At 39.7% G+C, this 9,075-nt stretch overlaps 1 pseudogene; it reads right to left on the reverse strand.

Moving 5' to 3' along the window:
- Positions 1–1,197: 1,197 nt before the first annotated feature.
- LOC149167926 (ADP-ribosylation factor 1-like) lies at positions 1,198–8,850 on the reverse strand (annotated as a pseudogene).
- Positions 8,851–9,075: the final 225 nt, after the last annotated feature.

Below are 9,075 nucleotides of genomic sequence, written 5' to 3' on the forward strand. Positions count from 1 at the left end.
CAAACTCCACATCAGACAAGACATCACACTCTCAAGTTTCCCTCTAGAACGACCCTTTTGCCATGAATTTTGATCAAGAAATTCACAGTTTTGTGAAGCCTTGCTTCCTCAAACATCATGCTCAAACTCTCCACCTTTAGACCACTTTCAAATTGATTACTAATTTCCTCATAAGCCGGACATTCCATGTTGAAGTGCCACTTGGTTTCAACCACTCTTGTCCTGCAAAAGATGAAATTCTTGCTTCCCACTCTTCCTTGGGGATTATCCATCTACCTATTTCACACCTAAGATGGTGAGATTCGGTCCTCAACAGCCTATTAAAATTATTGCCTTACCCTTGATTGGGGCACTCAAATAAGTCTTTTCTTCATGCGATTATGATGGGTTGAAGTTTTTGACATACATCATTTTTTTTCTACCAGCCTGGTTTTCCCACATGGCAGTCTTGAATTTTTCAAACACCCAATTTTTTATCTCTTCTTTAGAACTAGGACAATCTTGCAAATTAATTCTCCATTTGCTCATCCATTGAGAATAAAGTAGTGAAGTCTATTCCTATGGTTGTGCCATCAATTATGGTGTGTTAACAAGAGGATCTACCACTAAAACCAGGGAAATGTTGAGGCCCTATGGCATTACTATGAGATGTTGCTAAACAACATTATGTGCAATTGTATGAAAAGTGATGACAGAAGAAAATTTTCATACACCAGCCAATTCCATTTTTTTAATGGGTGTAACTATGTGCAACTTTTTCTTCTCATTTGTGTCATGGTGTTTCCTTCCAATGTTGGAAAGAGTTTTGGCGGAAGTAGTTGTGACTCTCATAAAAGTTGTCGTAGCCAGATGCTGAAGGGAAATTGTTTGAGGAAGAGAAAGTCTTCATCTCCAATTGAAGATGATTTTCTAATGTCTGAATATTGTACCATCGCATTGGGTTGACATTGAAAGTTGTTGCAACAGTGAAGAGACAAACAAAGTGAGAAAGCAAGCTCGAAAGGTTGTTGGCCTTGCAAATTATCTGAATGCAAAAAGATTAATACCTAAAGTCTGGGCCGTGAAGAGTAACTACATTTTCCCTCATTTTGTAAAGTATGTCAATGCCAAATTGAATGGGAGCATGTTCTTCTTTTTGAAGGTTACAATGTGATGTATGGTCACAAGAACAAGGGCCTGGAATTCAATTCAGTGAGATTAAATGGCCATGGTAGGCATATTTTCTCCACCACCGTGAGTCAATACATTGGTGAAGCCATCCTGAACAAAATCAAACTTAATAACTAAATTATTAATCGAAGTGCAATGTTGTTAAGAATTGAAGAACCAACTTTATTAATCAAACTAGGAAGCTCACAGGTGAGGAGCTTCACTTGGAGACTTCCTTAGCAAAATGCTCTCCTTCAATCACATTACAAATCATTAATATATAATAAACACGCAAATAGGGAAGTTAGAACATATACCTAAGAAATAGGAACTAATTCCTAATCTAAGGCTCTAGTGAACTGACTCTCTCCTAAATTACATTTCTCCATTATCTTCAACACTCCCCCTTAATGGAGAAAGGGGTTCACAAGTATTCCTAACATTTCCCTAAACAATTCAAACTTGATTCTACCGAGAGGCTTAGTGAAAATATCAACAACATTGTCACATGTATTACAATATTCAATATGGATTTCCTTTGACTGAACTTTCTCCCTGACAAAATGAAACTGTGTATCAATGTGCTTTGTGTTTTTATGAAATACTAGATTATTTGCAAGTTTGATAGAGCTCTGGTTGTCGCATTTGATAACTGTTGCAACCTTTTGTTCTTCTCCAACATCATGGAGAAGTCTCCTCAACCAAACTACTTCACAAGTTGTTGCACACATCGCTTGATACTCAACTTCTGCTGAAGACAAGGATACTGTGTTCTGCTTTTTGCTACTCCATGCAATGACCCCGGACCCAATGCTAAATGCATAAGCCGTTATGGATTGTTGGTCATCTAGATTTCCGGCCCAGTCAAAGTCTGAGTAACCTGTCAATTTAACATCACACGAATCAATATATTTAATACCATAGTCTAAGGTTCCTTGAAGATACCTTAAGACGCCTTTCGCTGCAACCCAATGACTCTCAAGAGGCTTTGATGTGAATTGGCTCGATACACTGATTGCATAAGCCAAATCAGGCCTAATTATAGTCAAGTAGATTAGACTCTCAACTAGTTGTCTATACAATGTTGCATCTGCCTCCTAGAACCATCATCATTCTAAAGTTTGGTATTCTATTGTAAACAATGTTCCACCAAGGTTCCGGGACAAGGGGGCGAGGGAGCGAGGGGGCGCAGGAGCGGCCTATGCAAAAGCTCCCTACCATTTTTTAGGAAACGTGGGGGAGCGTCAGGGTCTTAAAAATTTATAAATATAAAATATAATTTATTAATTGAGTCCACTATGACAATTTGGTTTGAATTGAAAAGCTGCAAAGCATGATCATTGATATGAATTCCTAGAGCAAGAAAGCAATGAATTTGAAAATTTACACAATCCTTCTTAGAAGAAAACTTAAACAAAGAGAGAACTGTCCTTCTTAGAAGAAAATTTAAACATAGAGAGAACTCAGAACTATAGTGGATTATGTATAATGATTTTGAGAAACTCGACTTCTAAGTTCTTGACATATTAGTTAGGCAGGCCGTAGATTTTCAACTGATAATATTAATATATGAATAGCCTATTTGGCAATGCTTCCATAGGACTAGCCCATAGGTCTGATATACCTTCACAATTCTGTTTTAGATACTGCTAACCTAGAGAAAAAGTCTAAAAGAAATCATTTTTGGAACTTGGACTAAATGGAACCTGGATGCTTTTTCCACGGGTAAAGACCATAGGCCTAATATAGTAATAGGCTGACTGTCTATTGTTTATTCAGTTCCCAGGTAACTATTGCGACAACCATAACCTTGTGCCATAGATTTTTCCATCGGCAATCTCATGCAAAAAATGATAGACACGTAAGTGGAAGTTACTTTCTTCTTTTCATGTTGTTTGACTGCTTAGTTAGTTTCCATTTTATAGATCCTACTGGTTTCTTTCTTTGAGTGAATGTATATTTTGAACCCTTTAAGTTCTCATGGGATCAAAATTAGATGTCAGGGCAGAATTTTGAGAAATCATATAGGAAAGTAGTTGGGTGGCTGGTGGAATATTAACATTCTGTATTTTAATCAGGTCTTATTATATCAACAATATTATATTTCAGTCAGGTCTCATCAACACAACGCATGGTAGTCAAGGAGGTAGTCTTTTAAGTTTTTACAAGTCGGATTTTTCACCCATACTTGTGGTTAATTGGTTCCTGGAAATAAAATAGTCAAATCCACTTTTCAGAACATGTGACAGTAGGCTCTTTTCCTAAACCTACTATCACCATGAATGGGGAGAGCCCATATTGAATCGATTCAAGGTCTTGGTTTTCCTAGCTTGCACTTTCAACAAATTGTATTAATTCACTGACTTTTTTTAGGTAATTTACCTTTTGTATACAATTCCTAATACAACCAATAATGATACAGGCACTGTTTATTAAAATCTGAACAGTGAAATCCAACGTTGTGAGTGGAGCGCTCAGCGAACTTTAAAAGGTTGTGAGTGTGTTGTTCATGGTTCAGGGTGCCATTTTTATAACATGAAACAACGATTTTCCAAAACCCTAAACGTTAATTAACTCTTAATTAAAGATTAAGTTCAACGTTTAGTTAATTAAAATGGTTTTCAATGCATTAAAGGTGTGCCACGTCCTCCCTCGTCTCCCCACGTCCCCTCTCGCCCTCCCTCGTCCCCTCTCGTCCCCCCACACCCCCCCACGTCCCCCTTTTTGGAAACACCCCCTCAGGGAAGGGAAACGTTTCCCTGGCACGTCCCCCTGAGTTTCCTCCATTTTGGGAGCGTGGGGAAACGTCCCCTACTCGTACCCAAGTCCCCGAAGCGCGGGGGAGCGAGGAAACTAGACCCCTAGGGGGAGGGGGCGAGTCCCCGTGGAACACTGATTGTAAAGGCACTGCTGCAGCTTTGCACTGATCCATTCTGAACTTTTTCAGTAAACTCCTAACATACTTACCCTATGACAGAAAAGTCTAGCCAGAATCCCTCCAGACTTCCAGACCCAAACAATAGTGTAGCTCTCCAAGGTCTTTCATCTCAAAAACCTGTGACATTTGCTCTTTGATTTCTTTAATGAGTTCATCTACATTTCCTGTAATGATAAGATCATCTACATATAAAGAAATCAAAACAATTTGCCCCTCTTTGTCAAACACGGTATACAGATTAGGGTCATTCTTGCTTCTTTTATAACTATGTTGTAGGAAAAATGAATCAATTTTATCATACCATGACTTGGGTGCCTGTTTTAGTCCATACAATGCTTTCTTCAATCTACAGACTAAATGTTCTTCCCCCTATTTAAAAAACCCCTCAGGTTGCACTAAATACACTTCTTCTTTTAATTCACCATTTAAGAATGTAGATTTCACATCTAGCTGGTGTATCGTCCAATGATGTTTGGTAGCTAAAGAAATTAACATTCTGATTGTGTTTAATTTAGCTACAGGGGCGAAGGTTTCCTCATAGTCTATACCTTCTTTCTGCAAGTACCCCTTTGCAACCAGCCTAGCTTTATATTTGTCTATACTCCCATCTGCTTTAAATTTAGGCTTGTATAGCCATTTGCAACCTATGGGTTGTTTGCCTTTAGGTAATTCAACTAGATCCCAGGTTTTGTTTTTAAGTATTGATTCATATTCCTCTTCCATGGCTGCCCTCCATTCACTATATTGACTAGCTTCTTTATAACTAGAGGGTTCAACAACATTTAACATACTAGTTATAAAAGAATTCTCCCTATATCTTGTTGGCAACTAAGTTTGCCTACCTGATCTCTTGAGTGGTGGAGTGGCTTCAAACTTGTTCTGATCATCCCTTGGTGGGTTTGGCTTGGAAATTGCATCTGTACCATCCACTTCCTTTTTTTGATGTTGCTGTTGCTGCTCATGGTTGTCTCCTGTTTCATCACTCCCTTCTTCCATCAGCAAAGGCATGTGCCACTCTTCATTGGCACTCTCATGGTTTCCATCATTAACCTGCTCATGAAATACTACATCTCTACTTGAAAATACTTTACCAGTAGAGGGATTAAACAATTTATAAGCCTTAAACTATGTACAATACCCAACAAAATGCATGTAATGGCCTTGAATCCAGTTTCTTCCTATCCTCCTTTGGAACATAAGCAAAGTCTTTGGAGCCAAAAACTTATAAATGATTAACTGCAGGCTTAAAAACTAGTAAATCTTCGAAAGGAGTTTTAAAATAAAGACTTTTTGTTGGACTCATATTCTTCAAATACACTGCAGTTTTTATTGCTTCAGCCCAAAATCCATTAGACATATTCTTACCTTTTAGCATGTTGCAAGCACACTCCACAAGGGTTATGTTTTTCCTCTCTTCAACCTCATTCTGTTGAGGAGTGTGGGGTATTGTGAACTATTGCAATATCCCATGGTATTTACAGTATTTGATGAAACCAACCTTCTTGTATTCTCCCCCTTGGTCCGAGTGGAGAATCTTGATGAATTTTCCTGTTTGCTTCTCAATCATGCTTCTGAACTCTTTAAAGTATTCAAAAGTATGACTCTTTTTCTAAGAAAATATACCCAAGTGAATCTCGTACATTCATCAACAAATAGTAAGAAATAATAGGCACCTCCCAATGACCTTGTCTGCATTGGCCCACATAAATCAGTGTGCACTAGCTCTAGTATATCTCTCTTCTTTCTATCTACATTTACAGGAAACTCATCTATGTGCATCTTCCCAAGAGCACATGCTTCACAATCAACATGAACATTCTTTAAAACAGGGAGACCATTGACCATACCTCGTTTTTGAAGTAGATGCAGGTCATTGAAATTAATATGGCTGAATCTTTGATGCCATAAATCTTCTGCAGTCATAACTGATGAGGTCAAGGCTTGGTGTGGCGCACTCCTCACATTCAGTTTGTATAGACCTCCCACACGAACACTTGATACAACTAGCTTCTTTTTTTCCAAGGAAAAAGGCATAATTTTATTAGTTAAAACAAAATTACATGTTACGTTTCACAGTGAACCAAGCAACATCGAGTCAGGACTTGATGTTAAACAGAGATATGCAAAAAAAAAACTAATATACAATAAGGATAAAAGCTAGGCTTTTCTCCCCTTCTTTTTTTCCACCTTGCGCCATTCTCCTTGAGATGGCGTATCAGAGACAAGTGCAAGTTAAAAACCAGGTTCAGGCCTTGCCTTGTCCTTATCTGAGTCCAAGTTGTCTGTTGAGTGGGTATGATTATACCCATTAGTTTCCATATCTTCTGCGTTATTTTTGTTTTTTCCGAATTATCTTGCATTCCATTGAGGTCCTGGGAGACTTCCCCTTGATTTTTTGGTACCTGTGTTGTCTAGTTGTGCTCGATTTGTATAGTTTCCTCCACAACTTCCTCTTCCTCCTCGTCTTGGCCGAGTGGAGGGAAATTCCATCCCTTGGGTTGTTTCCCATTTCTCTTCTTCCTGTCGATGTCTTTCTTGCCTTCCGAGCACATATTTTGTAGATGCCCTGTTTGTTTGCAGATTCGACATCTGAAGGTTGTGTTCTCATAGTCTAGTGTCTATGTCTAGTTCATCTACTTATGGATGAGTTGTATGCAATCCAATAATCCTTTGCTAAGAACTACTTCTACACATATCGGGGCATGTGTGTAGATCCTTTCTTCTAGTCTTTGGGTATCCGTTTTGATACATTTCCCAATGATGTTCCTGATTCCTGTGAGTACTCGCTCCTCCTAGAAATGGAGTGGGAGATTTTGCAGGCAGATCCACACCAGAAATCTAGAAAAAACCATGGTATTTGCATTGAAAGCAGGGAAACATTGTGTGATTAAAAGGCCCGTTAAACCCTAGAACCATGGGCCTTCCTGAATAATATTGTTCCTGGATTCTGTTGATGGGAATTTTACAATGAAAAATCCATTTGAACAGAGGTGTATTTCACAATCTAGTGACCAGTTGGCCAATATCCAATGAAATAACTCTATAGGTTTTGGCCAAAAACAGTTAAAACGACAAATAATTGCTTGAGATTCAAAAGCAGCACAGTGCTCAGCTGTTTCTGAATTTTCGATGGTAAGTTCTGGAATAGAGTTCAGAAGCTCCACTATGTATGGGCTAGGGGAAGTACCAACCTATTTTTTTGGTTCTACTGCTGTTCTGTTCCCTTGCAGGATGTTCTTGAAAGAGGGACTTCCGTTTCGTTGCTTCTGATTAGCTTCTATGTTTTTCGAAGAACTGCCTCCAAAGCCATTTCCAGCCTTTAAGTTTTTTACGGTAGATCCCACACCCCCGCTTAATCTCATATTTAGGATTATGGAGGATGCGAGTTGAATACGATATTCTTGCATAGACCGAATATCCTGTAACGCTCTGCCTTCGAAAATCAGGTTCTACATTTGAACAGGATAACCAGCCTGTTGCATAATGTTAAATTTCAGCTACAACACATTATCTCCAAGATTTACCCATGTTGAAAGTGAATGCCCAACAGGAAGTTTAATAAAAATTTGGATCTAGGTGGGCAATGATAGGTGCCTGGAGCCATACTCCCCCAGAAAGTCCGGAGTCCACACTTCGTTGGGGGCTCAGAATGTCCCTGGGAGACGGATGGCGTGCATGGAGGTTGGACATGGCGGTAAGACTGTCGTAGCCTAGATGAAAAACGGCTCACGGGACGGCTGAGCCAAGGAAGAACACAAGAAGCAGCTCAGAAAATTGAATACGTGGCCCGAAAGCAAGAAAGTATGGAGGAGTTGTACCGGTTTATCCGCATCCGCCCCTGTTCTCACGGCCCAAAAAGGGTCCATTTTGGAGGCACTTGGAAAAAACTCAGCCATTGTCGGAGTCATACTCCGTGTAGAGGCTAGCTCTGGTTCCCCATGTCCATCGTTGTAAACAGTTAAGGGTCAATGCATGGGCAGACAAGGTTCCACCTCCCGCCGGAGGATTTCCGCACTCATCCATTGTACAGAGCACCCCGGCACCCCCTGTGACCCTCCCAAATGAACCAACCACGCAGTTCTAGTCACATGGGGGCGGAACCATAAGAGGCAAATGCAGCCCGTAGTCCTTGGATCACCCACCGACACCCCTTGCGTACAAGGCCAGTTAGCTGCTCCCCATAAAAATTTTCCGCCATGAAAAACCCTAGTTCCAGTTTGCGCGTCCATCATTTTCTTGATAGTGTTAGCAAGCCAATCTAAGCCATCCCTGAGACCTTCTCCAATCTTGCCACTACATTTATGTATGTTCCATTTTATGTGCTTGAGGTTATTCAGACCCACCATTTCCATTGTCTCACTCACTGGAATTGCAGATGAGATGTCATGTTTGTTGGCCAGAACCAACAACTTTACATCTTCTAGTGTTGGATCAATCATCAACTTATCCAACTCTTGCTTTGTTGCCTTCATCCTCTCCTTGTCACAGTTGTCCAGAACAAATATCAACCCCTGGGCATTGACCATATACTGTCTCCACAGATGGAGGATTTTATCTTGGCCCCCTATGTCCCAAATGGTGAAGCTCAGATTCTTAAACATTATAGTCCCTATAGTGGGCACTATTCTCACGTACTCCCCCAGTTTGAATTTGTAGAGAATTGTTGTCTTTCCTGCTCCATTTAAACCAAGCATCAATATGTGAACTTCCTTAAGCCCACATGAGACTATTCAATCAAAAAATCTGGCTATGGCGTTGCCCATTTCTCCCTGGGCTCTCCAGAAAGAAATATTCAAATTCTCTTGGCATAGTTAGACCATAAATACTTTGCTTCCCCAATACAAGAGACAAACTACAAGTCAGAACTCTGATGCAATTGGCTTCATATGATCCAACAAATCTTTAATAACACAATAAGATTTAAAAAACTCTACCTTAAGATTCTGATCTGTTATCATAGAAACAAAGATCAGATTCTTTTTTATTCT

Source organism: Pinus tabuliformis, chromosome 5_1, assembly GCF_031772625.1.
Source record: "Pinus tabuliformis cultivar Carrire ecotype Pingquan chromosome 5_1, CPIR1, whole genome shotgun sequence".
NCBI lineage: Eukaryota > Viridiplantae > Streptophyta > Pinopsida > Pinales > Pinaceae > Pinus > Pinus tabuliformis.